This window comes from Wyeomyia smithii, chromosome 3 (genome assembly GCF_029784165.1).
Source record: "Wyeomyia smithii strain HCP4-BCI-WySm-NY-G18 chromosome 3, ASM2978416v1, whole genome shotgun sequence".
Lineage (NCBI taxonomy): Eukaryota > Metazoa > Arthropoda > Insecta > Diptera > Culicidae > Wyeomyia > Wyeomyia smithii.
In genome coordinates, this window is record NC_073696.1 from 66,072,812 (window position 1) to 66,094,254 (window position 21,443).

At 37.9% G+C, this 21,443-nt stretch overlaps 1 protein-coding gene across 1 annotated transcript in view; it reads left to right on the plus strand.

Moving 5' to 3' along the window:
* Positions 1 to 259: 259 nt before the first annotated feature.
* Positions 260 to 21,443, plus strand: part of LOC129730807 (clavesin-2-like) — a 56,265-nt gene continuing 35,081 nt past the window's right edge. Inside the window, exon 1 of the mRNA XM_055690387.1 lies at positions 260 to 888. The gene's annotated coding sequence lies outside the window, so the exon portion shown is untranslated. The remainder of the gene's footprint in view (positions 889 to 21,443) is intronic.

The window sequence follows — 21,443 nt, forward strand, 5'->3', positions numbered from 1 at the left end:
TAATAATATAGTGACGTCAGATCAAAATCAAACAACGAAATTATCATTAAAACAAGACAGTTTCCAGCAACAGTAGAGACCTTATAAACCTGTCCAGGTAAACAAAAAACAAATGAGTTTTCCACCCAAATCAATCGATCGTGCAAGCACAATAACGACGCCCATACCAATACATCACGAAAATGGGGAGCAAACAATCGGAGCTATATGAGTGAGTGAGGCGCTTTCGTGGTAGAGGCAAAAGCTTCGTTCTGTCGATTAGTCATTTAGCAGCGTTTCATTCGTTCGTTCGTTTCGTTCGCGCTTCGTTGTAGACCGCTACTGCTGCATAAATGATATAGGTACCTACATACCTACATATCGGGTTGATTTCCCCGGTCGGTTGCTTTTCCTTCAACGTAATTTCTTTGGTCGTCAGTTTGTAGTCGTCGCCACGGTAGACAGTCGTGTTTGTTTTCCCTTAATGCTCTGAGAGACCTACGCGTAGAACGTTCTTGTCGATGATGATGACGTGAGTGTTATTCGATAACTTTCTGTTTGGTGTAATCGTGGCAAGTTAAATAACCGTTTATTTCCATTTTGCGTATACTTTGTTGGTTGCGTTTCGAACGGAAACGTTAATCAGTGTCAGAAGAGTGTTTTTATCTATAGTCAGAGGTTTTTGTTTGTGTAGATTTCGTTGATATCGAAAAAGTGACCGAATATAGTGGTTGGTGTAAGATAAAAAAATCGAAGATAACGAATTTCACAACTGCGTGATAGCCGGCGAAAGTCCCAATATCGTGGAATTGAAATTTGTGAAGCCAGTAAAACATTGTTTCGTTGAATCGGTTGCACAAGCCGGTTGCAGTAGAGCAAAGCAGTTGCACAAGTTGTGCGCCGACAACAGTAAGTTTCGTCACACTTACAGCCGAGAACAATTGCATTAGTTGTAAGCAATTACTATCTCCTGCGCGGAGTAGGCAGCAAGTTGGATGGTGGACGCCCGAACCATGCAATTATGTGGCAAGGGCTCCTTGCGGTCACCACTATCAAGCTTTTTTGCCCCCGATATTGCGTTCCGTGCCATAGCAATAACCATGCAAGGCGAGAACATGCTAATAAAAACCACGCGGTAAATCTGTTGTATTTCTCGTCTAATGATTTGTTGGGCAGAGCATTGGATGTGTTACATGATTGGAATCTTTTAATGTCAGTATGTTGACTGAAAGGTTGGTGTAACAAGCGCACAAAGGGAGTTTGCACTCCATAACATAAAGAAACGATTAAGATAGTGGTAAAATTATTTGATATAGGGTATCGGCTCTATTATCGTCAGGTTTTATCTATTATCGTCCGGGGGGTTAATGGAGTCATAGAGAACTAATCTTTGGCAGGAAGATGCTCTGCATTATAAAGAATAATCATGCAAGAAAATAACGCTCTAGGACATCATTTACCCCCGGACGATAATAGGTAAAACCTGACGATATTAGAGCTGATACCATAATCTGATTTTTCGCATATTCCTCGAAACTTGAGTGTGTACATCCCCATTCCGAAATGCATGACTCTTCACTTTGGATCGGTACAACTTTTTGTGTGATGATCTCAAAGTTCTAGTTGGCGAGAAACCAGTTCTATAACGAGCCACTTTCCATGCTACGTTAGCTTTTGATGGAGAAATTTCGCGTAATTTTGAGCAGATTAGTAAAACCGTTTGCTTCGATAAAAAATCGAAACAAAACGAATCGCAAAATCGGTAAACATGCAAGATGCCGCTGAAATGGATTCTTTGAAATTTGTAAACACGACGTAGAAATTTGATGTTTCATTTGTTATAATTTTTTAGGAAGTTTTTTTAGTCAGATAGCTTATCAGAATGTCTATGCGTTGATATTACGAAATCACCAGAACTTGTTTCTATCTTCTTGTGAAGCTCAACTTTTTTACTTTTAAAAATTTTCCACAAAATTAACACGTTCGTGAAAATTTCTGAAAATCACATTAACGTTTAAATAGCATAAGCACTGATGATGGATGTTTGTAGCAAACCGAAATACGTACGTATCTGCGGACGGTATGAGAGGGTATTCGATCTTTTGGTAGTAGAATTAAATAAAACCATAACCTATTATCTATAATCAATTCCATTCTTCCAAGACGCTCAATAAAAAATTTATTTCACATTATCGGTGTTGGCTGAAAAAAAAAACGGCGATTCTATCAAGACTTAAAAAGCAGCGCATTTTTTGGTAACAGCTCTTTGTGATTTGTTGGACGCATTTACCAAGTTGCATTTAAAACAAATATTGTCGATTTAAATTCTTAATTGTATCCTGGAAAAATTGTAGTTTCCGTTTTCAAAAATGTGGATTTAAAACATAGAAACGTTAGTTTTTGAAAACGTTTAATAGCAGCGGTATTAAATTTGATTGATTCAGGATTCCCATCCCGTTGAAGAGCGAAATTTTCAAAAACGTTTTCATTAAGAGCGAAATTACAGTGTGTTTCGATTACACTGATAAACGCAGGCTCTAGGGCAGAGCTCGAATTGAAAAAAAAAGAAGATTATAGCTTGTGAATTTTGGTTCCCCTAACAAAGATAACGTCTTCAGAGACTTAAATGAGTTTTCCCGTAAGCAAAGGTAAAAGCGACGAACCCTACATTTGCTTACGGGAAAACTAGTTTAAGTCTTTGAAGAAGTTTTTCTTAAAAAGCTATAATTTTTCTTTTTTTTTAAGTTTGAGCTTTGAAGTATTTTTTTTTTGCATTTGTCGACCAGTGTTATTATGTGTTCCATTCCTATTCGTTTCTGGTAGCACAATACTTTTTATTTGTTCAGTTCTGCGGAGTAGAACACTATTATACAGGTATTCAAATATATAAAAAAAAAGTTTGAGGCTATTATACGAAGCTCTCGAGGAATAATATAATGGTATAATAATTTATTTGAGTTTCAGCTATTCAAATTTTAATTTACCAGCAAAACTCTTGTATGTGAAAGGATCAGGAATCTTGTGAAGAATCTTTGTTTGGCATAGTTCTGCGAAAGATACATATATTTTTTATTGTTAACATACAACGAGAAATTTGGGATTCTTTCTCACCAAATTTTCGGAAAGTATTTCAGTTGTTTTAATAAAAATTTGATACTATAGATTGTTAAAACTTTGGAAAACTGATGAAATCTCGATAATTTTTAAATAAAAAATCTGCTCAAACGTTCAGCAATGCAAATTCGATGATTTTGCATTATTTTTGTCCATAAAAACCGTCAAACTATAAACTTTATTCTAGACGTCATTCAGGTCGAATTTGTAGTTCTTAAGTTCAGAATTATTTTCAAAGAATGAATGTTCTTTAAAGTCTTTGGAATTGAATAAATTTGCCTTTTATCTGTTTTTTTTTTATATTTATTTAGTTTTACGATTTGAAACAAGGGTTGGAACGAAAAGTTATAAGGTATGAGTTTACCTGTCGGCTGTAGACTGTAGAGCTACAGCCGACAGGTAAGGAACTGTGTCTCATTCACCTTCTTTTCAATAAAGCTTGAAATGTATGAGAAGTAAAAATAAAAACTGACACTGCAAAATCGTGTTAATCGATCTGTCGCAGCAATAAACAGTGAAGTAAAACTTGCATCACCTGATAAGCCAGTTCTGAACCCATCTTCACTAAAACAGCGTAAGTTTTTCGGAGCTTTTCACCAACACAAGCAGGCAGACAGTCTAAGATACCATAACCGGTTAATTTCTTGTTGATACAATTAATGTATCGCAATACACTGAAACGAAAATTGCAAATAAGCTAACCGAAAATAGTTCGGGGTTAAGTCATAACCTAAAATTTCGCTAATTTCCCGCAATATCGCAGCATGCAACTTTTGCAACTACAACTGGTAATTTTTTTTCGTGTTTTCAATTGAAAATTGAAAAGTTTCCTTGCCGTATCAACACCGGAAACACACCTCTTTGAAGCGAAAGGTAAAAATATTTGCTAATGCAATATCTGATTTTAGCTACGAACAGGAACCCTCTGCCGCCATGAACGTAACAGAAAAAAGATACATCAATTTTGTTTATTTGTTTCGTCGCTACAGCAGCGCACAATTTCTCCCTTGCTGTCCGCGTTCTACCCTCACATTATTGGTGTCCCATTTAGGACTTACGGCGATCGACCAGCCGAAGCCGCCGGGCGTCAAGTCGTCGCGTCGCATATCGCATCGCCCGTGTTTTGATATACATAGGGGTCACTTCAACATGCAGCTCCGCCAGCTAAATAATACGCTGCTTACGTGCAAAGTGAAACCGCTGACGCTGACAGATGTTTTATTTTCGCGTTGCCCAGCTCCGATGCGTGGCGGTGGCCTGGCCGGTCACCGTATGGAAACCCTTATTTTTCATTTAGAAAGTTGTCCAGCTACTTTCAATGGAGCTGCCCTTGTTTTCTCTGGGTGAGCTTTTTTTTGCAGCTCCGGCAGAGGGGTGCTTGTTTTAAATTCTAATGAAACCAGGTGAATTCTTCGCTTCTCTAACGGGGGAAATATTATCGCAGCGCCCTTAGACACGCGCTGCTCTAGAACGCTGGGCTTAATCGCAGCTGTCAATAAGCTGTTAGTAGAATTCCTTGTTTTTTTTCAATTGGGGAGCAGCTTCAAAGCCGGCTCCCTCGCGGTAAGCCAGTCTTCGCCGAACGAAAAGCAATACTGCGAAAAGTGACCGACCTTGGCGAATGTTTTTTTTTTTTTTTCCTGTGTTAATGTAACTCCATTGATTCGTGTTCCTTGTGGCGGTTCGTAGATGTTGATGATTATCATGTGTGTAGAATACCACCATACTGCGTTCGTTGAGGATATTAGATGATGCCGGCAGTGACGGCTGGGCTACCGAACAAGGAAACGGTATTCGTGTTTGGGAAACTTTCCCTGCAGATCTGCCGATCAATTAGACATGTTGAGTATGAATGATACAGCTTTTTCTTTTCAATTACCCGCGCAATGCGAGTGGATGATGGGAGAATTTCGCTTGCTAGTCGTGGTGAACAGATGGAAAATGAGATATTAAACTATGCGTGAAGTCAGAAGCTCATTTGAATTTCTATAGGAATACTCAGTTCCTCATGTAAGTGATTGTTCGGATCTATAGATTATCCGGTTTATTGTGCGGATTGTTTTGCATACGTGAATGTATAATTAATCTTCTATCGTGCTGTATTAAGATGAATTTCAGGCGATTGATAATTATGTTAAATTTTTAGTAGTAAGGTTTGTTTCAGCTTCTGTATTTATTATGCCTATTCTTGTGATAAGACATACTATGCCGTAACAATACGTAGGAAATACAATGTAGGATTGACTGGATGGATGCAGTTGGAATGTTTTGCTTTACCTTAGCCGGCCTTCTCGTCATAACAGTAAGCACGTAGAAATGCTGAACTCTACGAATGTTAGCTTAGAAATCACCGGTAAATATATTTATGTACATATATCATCCCGTTCTGAAATTCTATAGCGAGCTTTACGGCCCGATGATTGCCGTTGTTGCTGCTTATTTCATTGATGTTGTTGCTGTTGTGGTTGGATGCTTTCGCCACACAACAGTTGGCCTCCATCGTTTTCCCTGTAACTGTTTGCGTAACTAGTCGGATAACGTTCACGGGAGAAAAAAACGAGAAGACGCAACTGCTGGAGCAGCATTACTTTAACCACAATTCAATATATATAAATAGAATTCAATTACTTTTTGTAGCAGTTGAACATATTTTGTCGCTCAATGAAATTCGAGATCTCAATCGTGCTATATTTAAACGTTAATCGAGAAGGTCGGGTGATAAGGAAAAAAAATCTGTCCGGGAACTCGGACTGAATGCGATTGACTTAGTTAATGATCAATGCAATAATATAGCGCGGAAATGAAGGTTGATAGTTGTACGTAATTGATGATAGTTGTGTTTCTATTTTTGTCATACAACAACCGTTGAATTATAAGTGAAAAAAAAACAACTGTTGAATTGGATGGTCTCTAAAATTTATCTACGCGTTTTTTTACACTATGGCTTTCATTTCCGCGTGTAGAAATCAATAAACTAAATATAGTAGCTCTCAGTCGAGAAATTCATCTTGGGCATAGTAGCTCTCAGTCTAGTTCTCCAGTGAAACAATTAACAAACAAATTGAGCTGTACTCTGTTCGTTACCTTAACCTCTGAGATTCAGTTGAGGACTTTGACGGACTAAGTGACGAACCCGCATTTGGAGTTGCTTTTGTCCTTTAAATCTCCAAATCACAATATTTTCACTGAATCTGCTCTCGTGTACCAACTAGAGAAACTTCTTTCTGCTAGAAGGTCAACTTAGCGATCATATTGTAAACAAAGAAACTGCGCTTCGCTTTTGTTCAAACCTTCTCAGTACGATCTGTACCTTGTAGTTAGTATAAGCAAAGTTTCAAAGTATCTCCGTACGACGACGTGACGGAAGGAAGGTCATTTTATAGATTGCTAGTTTTCGTTGAGCCCACATCGCAGAGCTAGATCATCTCAATGACGCTGAAGCAAAGTCTAACTTCATCTCAGTATTAGTTTTATATATATACACTGTGTACATGTTAAGGAATGACCAATGAAAGCCGAATGACAACTTGTTTGCTATTGACAGCGTCGTTCGGATGGTGCTTCGTGCTTAGCAAACTATAACAAAAATCGCTGCCAATGAACCAATACGTGATTGGAACAGATCGTTTCGTGGTTGACTTTTTATCCAGTTGCAGTGCAATGTCTGTTGAGTACCACGGTGACCAAGAGCTATACAATTATCTAGATTGTACCTTAAAGTGGTCTACGCTGCTCTGGGCGGACGCTAATAGATGGATTAAAATAATTATCCCCAAGACGTTCGCGGGTGTGAAGTTGGCAGTTTGTGGAAGAGACAAATAGTAGAAGAACATCGAGAGCTAAAAGATCTTGATACACTTGAAACGGTCGGGCCGCAGTTTCTACTAGCTCTCGATCCACCATGTTCCTACGCGAGAAAAGTTAAAGTGCCTCGGTGTTCTTCTGTTGAAAGCTCAACAACCTCCGGCATGACAATCCGCGTTCTTGATGCTGTGCCGGCCGCAGCTGCTGGGCGAGTCAAGGACGCGTGAATTAAGAACAGACGGCAAACCTGCCCGTTGCCCACACGGATTTTTTTCCAGTGCTTGCGATCGCGTTTTGAAAGTTGTTTCGCACGGCGGTCGGCGGATGAGTTTGGAACGATCGATCGATCGTCGCGGTGAGAACTTGTGCTGAAATACAGGTTATTATATTGCTCAGATTTTTCAGCTGGAATCAATTTTTAATAGACTATTTGTTCCAATGATTATTTCGAGAACTGTACTGTTACATAGCAAAAAAAAAAAAAAAAGAATTACGAAGACAAAATTCTGATGCTCGATTTCGGAAGCATCCATTTAATGTTTTTTGAAAATTACGCAAGACTGGTAAATTACTGCTGAAAATTAATGTCTAATTATCCACATCCGGGAAACCATGTGTTACGGCAGATGCTGAGGAATGACCAGATTTACCGGCAACTTTTGCGGTACTTGCGGCTCGTATAGCGTAAGTGCTTTCTACTTTATTCTTTGCTCGGCTCACGTATACCACCGTGAACCTCTATTGGCTGTAATCTGCAGCTCAGTGTTTTTGAAAGAAATAGCAAGAATCTCGTTATTTCTAAAATACAACCATAAATTTTGTTTTGCAATGTTTTGCAAAATCAAATAATTGCGAAAAATATTTGAAAAAAAAAATGGGAGAATCCTGAATTATCGGAGAATTTGGTTCCATATTGAAAAACCTGAAGTGGAGAAGTTAATCAATTGTAGAAAAAACTTTTCGCCTTTGTAGTATTCTAACGTTTATCAGTGTATCGGTACGGAATTTCTATCTAGTTATTATGTAGTCCTAAAATTAATTACAAAAACTGAAATAATCTAGGATTCCCTTCTTATCGCTGATGATTATCTTACGTTGATCACTGGCACAATTTTCAACCGGATGCAACAGGCCCCGTAAATTCCAATAAAACAATAAAACAGGTTGTATTATTCACTAAAAAAGGAGGATTACCGAAGCTCGTCCACTTCGTTTCTTTGGTTCTGAGATCCATGGGACAGATCAGGTTGAACACCTTGGAGTAATGTTAGACTCTAAACTTAACTGGTTCTCTCACATTGAATTTAGAATCAAAAAGGCATGCATAACCTTTGATCAATGTAGACGAACGATTCGTAAAAGCTGGGGTCGCAAACCTAAATACGTTTACTGAAGCTATACTGCAACAGTAAGATCTACGGATGTCTCGTATGGCAAACGGGTGAGATGAGCACCATTCAGACAAAGCTAAATCATTTTCAGCGAATGTGTCCAATAACGTTGTCTGGTGCATTCTTTACAACATCTACTGCTGCTTTAGAGGCTCTTATTGGTATGAGATCACTGCAAATTTTCTTGAAACAGTAAGCCTACTCATGTGCTTTGGCACCATGATATTAACAATGACATCTCTGTGAAAGAAAAAACTCGTCGTGTCATATGCAGTCGGTTGCAAAAAAAATTAGATATTTTTTCTTACTACTTGCAAAAGTGGAAAATCTTTCCCAATGCTTCTAAAACTCAAGTGATAAATTTTCCTTATAAAAATAGGGCATCTTTCCTAGAGCCAAACAATATTGACGTTTTCAAAATGAATGGAGTTATTTTAAGTTGGTCTGACAAGGTTAAGTACTTGGGACTAATTTACGATCAAAAAACTTATTTTCAAAAAGCACATTGAGAGTATACAAGTAAAATGCATCAAATAAACGAGATGTTTATATCCTTTCATTAACAGGAATTCTAAACTTTGTTTAAAGAATAAACATTTTGTTTCTCTGTGTGGACTCATCACTGCGACCAGAGACATTTTGATCTATTGTGATATTGCCCAGGTGTTTTCTGTACTCCGCACTTCGTATTATTGGCAGTATCACTATTAAAGTGAATGATACGCTTTTTTTTTATTTATATCCGTGCTTGTGTGTGAGAGTTTACCCTTACATTTCAAGCTTACTGCTCTACTATACCGAGCCTCTTTTCTATCCTACCAATATCGCCAAATTACAATTGCCTGAACTGAGGCTACACCTAACGTTCCTCTCTGGCCAGGTTTATTCTAAGAGGGATTTATTATGTCAAGAGGAAGGAGTCTTATCGAAACCTCGTTCCTCGTGCCAATATCGCCAATTACAATTCCCTGTAGAGGGTAAATATTTCTGAAATCAGTTTTATTATAAGAAGGACTTATTTTGTCAAGAGGAAGGAGTCTTATCGAACCTCGTTCCTCCTACCAACACCGCGTCACAATCACAATTCCCTGAAGAGGCACTCAATGCTTCACCTCTGGTCAGGTTTTTTATAAGTAGGACTTATATTTTTTGTCAAGAGGAAGGAGTCGTATCGAAACCTCGTTCCTCCAGCCAAGACCGCGTCATAATTACAATTCCCTGAAGAGAACTATTATACGTTACTCAGAACAGTTTTATTATAAGAGGGACTTTTTTGTTAGGATGAAAGTCAGCAAGGGTACTATAGAATTCAGCTTGAAGGAAGGGTATGTAGTAGAGAGCCTGAGAATGAACCCATGTTAAAGTCCTTTGACAACCAAATGGCCTGATTCTACTAAGATTCGAACCCATGACCACTCGCTTATCAAAGCGGACTCTGTAACCTTGCGGCTACGAAGCTCTCGTAGAATAAACTTTTGATTTACAAACCAATTTTTAGACCAGCAATGCTTTATGCTGTACCGATCTGGTCAAGTTGTTGTTTAACAAGGATGAAAACGCTCCAAAGGATTCAGAATAAAGTTATGAAAATGATTTTGAAACGTCCTCCTTGGTTTGGTACACTTGATTTACATAGACTTACTCTGCCGGTAACCGCAAGTCAGTCCCATCTGTAAAAATGTTAAAACGAGAAAACAGCTTCGAAAGATATTTCATTCACGCTCAGTTATCACTTATTTAAGATGAATTATTTTGACAATATTCATGCTAAAATATATTTTGCATACTAGCCCGCACTAATTACGTTGTAAAAACCATTGATATAATTGATTTTATGATAAAAACCTTGAGTGTGACTGACTTGCCATTACATTCTACACCGAAGAGAAAAGTAACCGCAAGTCAGTCACATTGCCATGTTGAAACTATACTGCGTGTTGTTATTCGTTGCCGTGGAAAACTGTCAATCCTTCGCTGTTAGGAAGTGTATGTCCATAAGAACCTTTTAAGAAATGTCGACGTTGGAAAATCTCATGATGTACGGAACCGATGAAAGCTTATCCGGCTAGGACTCGGATAAAGAAACTAAAGCTAGGACTCGGATAAAGAAACTAAGGGACTGCAGTTGGTTCATCCGACAACAAATGTCAAGATGATCCAAATCCATTTGAGGTTTGAGCATCACCTTTGGAGATTTCTTGGAACGATTCCCTGGATTCTGGTGGAAGTTTTTTCGATACTCAAGATTTTGCGGATAGATCCACGAAGAAGCGAACCAAGAAAAAAAATTAACTTGAATTCGTATTAGCAGAAAATTGCTCCACATAAATTCATCACCAATTCAAACTAAAAAATAATCCCAATAATTGATAATTATTACTAGATAACTTATTTTCATCTAAACAGTCGTATCGAACTCTTTTTCACTCCCCATTCATTTTACTGTTGTATTATGCATGTTTTTTTTTGTAAATCTGGACTGACTCGGTTATTTTTCTTCTGGGACTGACTTGCGATTACTTTGTCTAATGTGACAATTCGACTTGGTATTGATTTCCACTTTTGTTGAACAAACCACTATTTTTTATCGGTACATCTGAAAATATACTCAAAGCTAGGCCAAAATACGATGCTAACTCAAAATTGACAAAATTACAGATGGGACTGACTTGCGGTTACCGGCAGTACTCTGCCGCTCATAGCAAGTCCGTCCCATTTGCATTTTGGTGCTGACGAGAAAACAGCAATTGAAAATCGAAACGCTTTGGGTGGAATTTGGCACTCGAATGCTTTTTCAATCAAGACCATCAACAGAAATTAGTACTGCAATGACAATCTAACACTTTTACATCATAAAACTTGTATAAACACCGAAATTTGACTAAAATTTGTTGAAAATCATAAGCTGGGACTCACATGCGATAACTTTTACGGTACGTAGCCAGAATGATAGCAAGTTAGTCCCATAGCCAGCTACGACCGGTGATGAAAAACCAACTACTGCAAATCGATGGCGGTGCTATAGCTTGCGTACGGAATGAATCCATCGCTGGTCAATTCATAAATGACCTTCTCTTGTGCCTTATTAAACAAGTTTTTTGTGAGAAGCATAACATAATGTACCAACTGCGCCGCTCAGAATGAAAAATTAGATTTTGTTTTTACATTTGATACTACTGATAAATTCGAAATCAGTGTAGGTAACTTATTCTAAATTTTCCTGAGAGCGGTCACACGTTCGTGACGGCGGACAGCGTCGACGTAGCAGTGGAAGCAAATATGAAAGAACAAATATAGCTTAGGAAAATGCTTGCACCGTTAAAAAACAGTTAAGTAGCGTACCGAAGTATTTGATATGACTAACAAATTCTTCAAAACGAAATTCACGACAATAATGTTACAATTCTGGCCCACGTCTTTACATAAAATACGGATAAAATACGAAAAGTAGTATTTACTCAAGAATGCTTTAACTAACAATACAGTGACACACCTGAAGCGTTCATTGTCAACAACCAACAGCTGAAAGAAGCTACTGGTGGAAACTTTGTCTTGAAGAAAACATTGTACTATCAGCTAGAGCCACACGATGTAGAACGTGTAAAATTCAATCAAACCTCCTATCGAATATCACTTGGTACATCCAATTCTAAACCTGAAGACCATAAGTTGTGGTAAATATCACATTTTCCATAATCATTATTGGCTGTGGAGTTAAATTGCGAAGATTTTTGCAATGGAACCGACTTGCGATCACTTTTGCTATGGGACAAACCGACTTGCTATTTTTTTCATAGTTCCTCAGAACGAAGTATTCAAAAATATTTGTTCTATCGAAAGTAGACATAAAAAGGAATTGATTCCATAAATAAACTCAAAATTGACAAAAATGCAATTGGGACGGACTTGCCATGAGCGGCAGTACTGGTGTTGAAACATTAGAAGCTATGTCAAATAAAATTATTACCAATTTTCGACAAAATTCGTTGCAATCCTCAATTGCTACGGTAAACTCTCTTCATAGCCATGAAGTTAGAAATTAAGTTAGTTGTAAGTTTATTTCCCTTATTTGACAAGTAGGTTTAAATCCCTACGAATGATAACTCCTAATTGCAACAATTAAAAATACAATTTTTCTAACGGTGTTGAGAAGTCACTATTTGTGATTGGATACACATACTCATTATTTACTAATATTCACTATAAATACTTAAACTACTAACAACCCCTCCTCAGTAAAAAATCAATGACATCTCTCACTCAGGTTTGTGGTACCAGATGATCTCTTGGGATATATTTATAGTTGCTGCAAGTGATATGAATCTTCCTGTAAGTTTCCCTTATAGTGATTTCAGTACTTCCTTCACTGTGCGTAATGATTGCTATTTAGGTCGTATAGAGAGATAAATATCCTATAATATTGCCAAATATTTATACGGAGTTTACTCGTGCGTATTAAGTTTGCAAGAAACCTTTTCATTAGATACTAGCTGACCCGGCAAACTTCCCCCCGCCCATTTTTTCTTTATTTCAATGATTTCAAACATTTTCAATTAATTCTACACACATCCAATCAATTATTTTCGGACTTAAAAAAATCGTTTGGGCTGAAATGGACCAGCTATTGGGGTAATATGGACAGTGTTTGAGGTGATGTGGACAGGGTAAAAAATGTGACAGTGTGTGTGACGGTGTGTGTGTGCGACGGTGTGTGTGTGACGTTGTGTGTGTGACGTTGTGTGTGTGACGGTGTTTGTGTGTGACGGTGTATGTGTATGACGGTGTGTGTGTGTGTATGTGTGTGACGATGTGTGTGCATCTGTGTGTGTGTGTCTGTCTGTGTGTGTGCGTCTGTGTATGTGGGCGCCTGTGTGTGTGAGTGCGTGCGTATGTGTGTGCGTCTGTGTGTATGTGTGTCAGTGTGTGTGCCAGTGTGCGTGAAAAATGATTGTCGATTTTTGGCAACCTTAATTCAAACAGGATCACCCCAAGGACCAAACAAAAAAAATACGGGTATAAAGTTTTTCGATTAGGTACAAGTATACCAATTTTGAGCATGACCTGAACGAAACATAAATTTTAGGTGAATAACATTTCCTGACATTAGAAATGAGTTCAGCACCTCAAAATTGGCATTATACAGCATTTTCAATCATTTTAGAAAGACTTTAAGATTTTTTTTCAACTTTTGTTCAGAGACCTGCCACTGTGCGGGGGATTTAAAACACTTTGTGTACAGAAAATTCATCCCGGATTGCTGCAATACTTTTTACAGTTCATCCCTTGCACACCGCCATTTGTTCGTCCGTTGTTGTATGCCCGCGGCATCAGTCCGACAAAAGAATTTACTTCAAACTCACCTGTCCATATCACCCCAAAAAACCGTCCATTTTACCCCAAACAGGGCGCCTTACAAAAAACGCAATTTCTTCCACTATTTTTCCACTATGTTATCGTAATATTTTATCAAAATGTAGCCTTTTACTAGACAAACACGGCTGCAAAGCTGATTAGACTGAAAACGTTGAAGAAGTTCTCATAAAACCTTAAATACACCAGCGTGGAACTTACAGTTATATCAACTTTCGATGTTTGCTTTGTTTACATTGGCACTGCGGTGCACCTATCACAGCAAACCATGAAATTTTTATGTTAGGTAGGGTTTAGTAGTTCAAGAAAAGGGTGAAGTAGTACATGGAACCAAAAAAAAAACTTTTCAAGATAAAGAACCTGTCTATTTCACCTCAGGGGCTCAAATAACCTCAAACTACCCTATTGGGCGGTATTCGGGTATTTTTTCATTCCGAAAATATTCATATTGGGTGGTATTCAGTCATTTTGGATTGTTTTCCAGAAAGCCGGAAATCGTCATTTTAGGATTTAAAATGGTATCCAGAAACGGTTCTTTTGCAGTTTTCTGACGAAATGTGACGAGGGGGAGGGTGGGGGGATCAAGCCAAGCTACGTAGCAAATATCAAACTAAGAAATAAAATGTGGATTTGTTCTAATTGTTCTTTTTGATTACTGTTTTGTCTGTTTAGAGTCATTTTTTATACTTTCTTGTCTTTTGTTGTTCAATAATAACAAAATGCAAGTTCTTGATAGTAAAAGTTGCAGAAAAAAATAGGTCATTATCTAGAGGGAGTCTGCAACTTTGTGACGAAATACTACGATGGGAGAGGAGGAAGGAGGGGGGGGGGGTTGTGGTTCAAAAACCCAAAAAAAGCTACGTCATTTATGCATGCTCCCTTTCAGATGTTCCCCAGCAACCAGAAGGCGTCCTATTGAATTTCGAAATGGCGTGCGAAGTCAATTTTTGGCCTCTGGGCGTCATTCTGGTTTCGGAAATACTCATTTTGGATGGTATTTGACACCGACACCGACCCCATCCCCTTCCCTTCAATCAATGGGGTTTGTCAAACCATCATAGTAAAAAATTTTGCTCTCAAAAACTTCCACATGTCAAATTTAGTTTCATTTACTTCATTAGCTCCCGAGTTTTGCAGAAATTTGTGATTGATTCGTATAGGAGCCCTTCCTTCCAGAAGAGGGTAGGATGGGATGTCGAACCACCATAAAAATATTTCTTGATCCCAAATGCCAAATTTGGTTTCATTTACTCGATTAGTTCTTGTTCTGTGCAAAACAAAATTGTTTTTTTTTTGTATGGGAGCCCTCTCTTCTAGAAGAGGGAGGGGTGTCGGGCCTATATAAATATTTTTTCCCCTAAAACCTCCACATGTCAAATTTGGCTCTATTTGCTTGATTGGTTCTCGAGTCGTGCAGAAACTTTTGTTTTTTTTGTATAGACTTTTGCTTCCAGAGGAGGGAGGGGGTTGAACCACAATTTAAAAGTTTGCTCCCAAAAGCCTCCACTTGCCAAATTTAGATCCATTTGTTTGTTAAGTCCTCGAGTTATGAAGAAATTTGTGTTTTATTTGTATGGGCTCCTCCCCTACAGCGAAGGGAGAAGCGTCGAACCATCATTTAAAAGATTTTTCCCTGAAAACATCCGCAAGCCAAATTGGGTTTTGTTTGCTTGATTATTTTTTGAGTTATGCAGAAATTCGTGTTTCATTCGTATGGGCCCTCCCTTCTATAGGAGGGAAGGGTGTCAAACTACCACAGAAATAATTTTTGCTCCTAAAAAAATCCACACGCCAAATTTGGTTCCATTTGCTGAATTAGTTCTTGAGTTGTGCAAAAAATTTGTGTTTCATTTGTATGGGACCTCTCTCTTCCATAGGAGGGAAATAGAAACCTTACCCGGCCCCAAAAACCACTACATACAAATTTTCACGTCGATCGGTTCAGTAGTTTTCAAGTCTATATGGATCAGACAGACATACGTACAGACAGGCCTGCATTTTTACATGTTTAGATCTATTGCACCAGTCTTTCGAGCCGAAATCTTTGCTAATATTTATGGAGTGCTGGCAGCCCTACAAGGAAAGGTAATTGGGCATATATAATTATGTTCTTGTTCTGATAGTCAAACTGCTCTCAAAGCACTGTGCTCTCACAATTGAGTCCTAAAGCTACACCAATTAAAGCATTTCGAACAATTTTTAATTCTTCATTTAAAAATCGAAGCACAACGATAAACATTTTTCAAAAATCACGTTTTGCTCAGAAAATTGCACTTTTCAGCTTCATATATAAAAATCAGAAAATCGTGTACCTAAAACATAAGGACCCAATTCTAAGCTTCAATCGAAGCGGCAAGTTGCAGTATAGGTAGTAGATGAACTCAGCATTGTGAATACTGTTAATCTTCTATGGGTCTCTGAACATTCAAGCATTACTGGTAACGAAAGGGCACTGGGCAGACAAACTTACCCGAAAAGGAGCATCAAATTATTTCGTAGATCCCGAGCCCGCGGTTCCTATTTCTGAGTCTTGGATAAAGTAAAGGATCTGCTCTTAAGCTTGTCTGAATTCTATGTTGAGCCGTTCGTCAGACATTCTATCTGTTAGGGATGAATACCTTTTTTTACCGACATTGTAGCGCTTTACGGTCTTCAGAAGAGTTTTTTCAAAGAAAATTTTCTACCAATCTCATGTATCGATATATTTTTAGGAGCCAACTGAAGATAGCTGGAGAATAAGTTTTGAAAAAGAGAATTCTCCCATATAAAATCGTAAATTACATATAAAAATTGGGTGCGAAAATATAGTTCCACCGATCAATCTGAAAAGTTACACAGTTGTCTATAGGAGCCATAAGAAACACGAAAAGAGCATGGGAGCTAACATTAATTTTTTTTTTACCACCTTGTGTTCGTAGCTTCAACGTGATGTTTATGAGAAAACTCATTTAAGTCTCTGAAAAAGTTGTATGCATGTGCCCCTTGACACCAAGGTTTGCAGGAATAGTTAAAAAGCTCTATTTTTTCCAGTTAAAGCTCTAGGGCTAAACCTGTATTTACCAGTGTTTACTAAATAACAACCATATATATGAAATCATTGATCAATTTGGTTGAATTTCAATTCAACTTTTTGCAACCCTACTAAAGCAAGCTGTAGTCTAAACTAAAACAAGATGTAGAAGCACCAACAATGTCAACATATTTAATATCTGCTAAAAGTTACGTCACGTGTACTTATATTTTTTAAGAATACCTAAAGTTTCTTAAAAACAAACAATCTGAAAGTTTCATTTTTGAGGTTGACCTGACGCCTCGAAAAGACAACCGAATCAAACGATGTTTGTTTGCTTGTTCCATTGCATTTTAAACCTTAATCCATGAGGAATTCAAGTTGTGCACTGATTACGAACGGTTTAATACGCTACTGTACCAAACGTCAAGCTGGAAAGCAAAAACAAAGCTACCATGGCAATCTCCACGAAGGTTGCCTGGGACAGTGCCATGCCTGTGCATCTGCTCCGGTTACCATTGAAGCTATCCAGTAGACAGTAATAGGCCGGGCGGCGTCGGTAACCGGCGAGATTTATGCGCGGAAATGAGGTCACTTTTCCGCCTCCGAAGGCACCATCCCGGCCCTATATTACACCGCCTCACTGTTTCTCCATCCAACTGGAGCACGATAGGATGCTGAAGTTGGATTACTCATCGTTTCTTTGTACCATAGGCAACAGTTGGAGAGCTCAAACGCGTATGATGCATCAACACTCGCCATACTTGTGCTTCGGACTAAGAGCCAGTTTATAAATAACCAGTTTTTATTTAGCACCATACCATGGATTAGTTTCACAGTCGCAGTCTGTACATCCGGGCTGGTCTTTCGCGCTTTTATTATAGCTATACATTGTACTGACTCAAAAGAAGCTCGAGCAGCTTCCGAAGCTTTGTCATACTAAAGAGCTGTGGATCATTAGTGCATACGGAACGAAAAAGGCCAGATAGATGGCTTTGAGGCGGGCGCCGAATGTGATTTTACTGCTGAGTGAGTTTATTTTTTTTTTTTGTTCGCCAAAGTTATTGCCGGAAGGTCTGCATTTAGACGTAATTTTCTGTTTTGATCGTTTGTTTTAGTTTATTCACTACACAATGCAATGTGGTACGCTTTTGATTTCAATATTGCTCAATTTCATTCTTTCCATTGTCACACATGACGGTAAATCATATTTGCGTATCAGTCTCCTCCACAGACCGTATGCCAAAGAAAATGAAAATCAATTTATAGCTTTAGGTAACACATACCCCCATTTTCTACTACACTTTAGCCAAAAGCCTAGCATTGAGGTCAGCTTCAAAAAACCTACCAATTAAATCGGCCAGTTGCAACCTGTACGTTCGCATCAAGCACGTGAGATCGCAGAACGTTTCTCTCTACATACAAATGCGACCGAATGAATCCAATAATAAACAGACGGAAGGCACCCATTGCCAGCTCATTTGCGTTCAATGGTGTACGTATATGAATAAGACAGCCAAAATTGAACGCGAATAAACGATTGGGGTTTGAATTGGAAATCAACGCCGGCCTGACAATGAGCGGCCGCAGCGGTTGAGTGCCGGTTGTACATATTTGGCCTGCCGGATGACATTGTCCTATTCGCATTGAATGAGATTGATGATTCATAAAAATCTTAACATTATATTTGACGTGGTTGCTCGAATGTGGTGCTTCAAGCAGAGAGAATTTGACAAATGAGAAGACAAGCATTAAATGAGATGCTTAAGTAGTACTATTTGTACTTTTACATCGTACAGTTTCATGATTAAACTAATCCGAAGAAAATCAACGAATAAAATCTCTGGGGGAATATGTTTAGGCTACAGTTCCTTGATTTTCTGATAATATTCCACAGTAAATGTGTGTTCTAATTTTGATTCTACTAAATACGATCTACTAGCGAATCGGACAAATTTATTGAGGTTCCTCCGCGAGTCACATCTTTGAACGAAAAAAAAAAATCAGGATCGAAAGATTATAAATGAATTTACCTTTTTTTAAATTTAATTTTCCCAATACATTTTAGAAACGATTCCGGAGTACAAAATTGGTGGAAATTCGAAAACGTGTTACCTGAAAAAAAAATATGGAAAAGGTAAAAAATTGTCCCTCAATTTCAATTCAATAAATTCTTTTTTCATCCATACAATTAAATTCTATGAGCAGTAAATTTTCAAGATTTTGTCCAAAAAATCAATTCGGCAACTTGTCGTACCATTTCGTTTCGATAACAAAAAATCCTGACGTAAAAAACGTCAACTCTCAATATAAATAGCAGTGAATTGCTCATTTCTGTATTACAATAGCGCAACATGCCAAGGTATTTACAATCTAAATAAAAGTTTAAATCAAATATTGATCATTCAAAGATGTTGCAAGTACTGCTTTGCGCCATTTTCTAATATAATCTATCTTTCTTGAAAAAACGAAATCATTTGAGCATCATTTAAGCTTGCAGGAAACATACGGGGTTGTTGAACTTTGAACGGTGATCACTTGAAAAAATGTTTTTGGCATTTGGTTCGGTCTGGCTGCACGCCGACCAAATAGAGACAGTACCACGTGTTGTTTTTTTACTTTTTTACAAAAAATCGACATAAAAAGTGTTTATTAAAACAATCACCGCGTAAACCACCGCATTTATTCTTTAACATATTTGAAAAAAATAACAAGAATAATATCAATATTAATTACAATTTTGTGAACCTAACCTAAAACACTGAACAGAAATGTGGTTATGCAGAGAGTCTCGGTTCGCTTAATTCCCAACTGTTTGACATCATTCGCAAAACTGATAACAACGCCTTAGAGAGTCGAAAGGAAATCCGCGCTAACGCCAGTTGTCTCATTGTAGAGATTTACCACCAATAAAGAAGGGGAATGCAACTGCCCACACAAGTGGCGGTTTAATTTTTGATTGACCCCTTCGTGGATCGCTTTACCGAGGACCGTTTGATTTAATAAGTAATTTCGTTGCAAAAAACAACACCATATGTTACCCCACGCGTCGGTTGGGCGTCGTCGTGCCTCGCACCGATTATATGGAAGCCTTTCAGCCCTCCGGGGACATGCTACGGGTAAATTTATTAACATGGTTTCACTGCTTGCCATTGTGTGCCGTTTGCGTGCGACGCCATGTGGAGACTCGTTGGCGCCTACACATAAGTTTTCCCTCGTGAGGACCGGTGCGAACAAGACCCGGAGTACCTTTTAGCATAGCCATCGAAACAAGTATATGCGGAGTTGTTTGCTGTTAGCCGCGCATAGGAGAGAGGGTTTCAGGTAAATCAGGGCAGTGTTCAGCCTATAAATATATGAAAACTCACAATGAAATGTTATCTAAAACTACGTTTCAACTATTAATAATTCATTCGGTCAGTAAAATCTTTTAACTTCGTACGGAACGATTCAAAGGTTCTCCAGATTTTTGTTGGCAAAGTATAATTTCGGGAACTTTGGAACTTCATTTGTGAGCAGTTTTTTTCTCGTTCTATTCAATTAAATATTACAACTTATACACACGTGGCAGATGGCTTGAACCAGTGACAGCGGTTTTGCGGTATTTATTTGTATAAAATGATATCACAAGGGTAATAAAAGTTGCTTACAGAAATGTACGGTAAAAAAAATAATGAAATTCATTACATTGCAGCGTGAATCATTTTAAAATACTACAAGCTGTTGTTTGAGCTAGAAAATAATATGAATTGAAGTTAATTTCCACAATAATCGTTCTTCAACAAGGAACTGAGTCCTTCCTCTCAGTTAAAAATCAGAACATTTAAAATTACAATGCGTCTTACGGCAATATTATGGGGGTGCAAATTGTAAACCCGAAAACATCGAGTCCACTTTCAAATGCTCAAAACTTAGTCAGTTTTCTATGGATTTCCGTTATTTTTGCAGATTAGAAATTCAGCGTCCATTAAAATGTAGAAACTTTTGATTATGCGATGCTAACTATTGTACTTTTGATAAAATGTAAAACCTTGTTGAAGACATATTTCGACCAATCAGATCTCAAAACTAGGGCGATTAACAGGTGAAACTCTTAGTCTTAGTCTAACCCAAACTCAACAATTAATCACTTCCATTCTTTCTCAACACAGTCGGCACGAAAGTATACAAACGATTTGTTGACATATTCTACCGTGATTTTCAAGAAACTCTTTAATATTATTACAGATTCGGAAAGTACACAAAATTTCTCACTTTCCTATAAGTTACACGCTCACCGGATATCTAACACTCAGTAGTTGATGATGATGATGATGATGATGATGATGATGATGGTCCCACCTCATACCCCTACATTGGTTTGAGCTGGTCGATTTATCTAAGTAAGATATTATATAGAGTCATACAATGTAACCAGTTGACAAACAAATAACGGACTGGTTATTAATACAGACATAGTAACCCTTCAAAAGAATACCAATAATTTGAAAATAAATGAAAAATAAACGATTTTTCAATAACATTGATCCAAGGCTCATCCAGAACGTTTCCAACCCGAAAATTATCTGGACTTGGTTAGGAATTGAACCTAACATTTAGGAGCGTTAACTAATCAGAATTGGTTCTGGATATTAAGTTAAGTAGTTAAGTACAGAAGCTAGCATGCTGAAATTTAGTCCTTACTGTCTATCCGATCACTGTCGCAAGAGGATGATTTACTGGAAACAAGATTGACCAGCAACAAGCAAAGCTGTAGTAAGTCGTACAGCGACAGG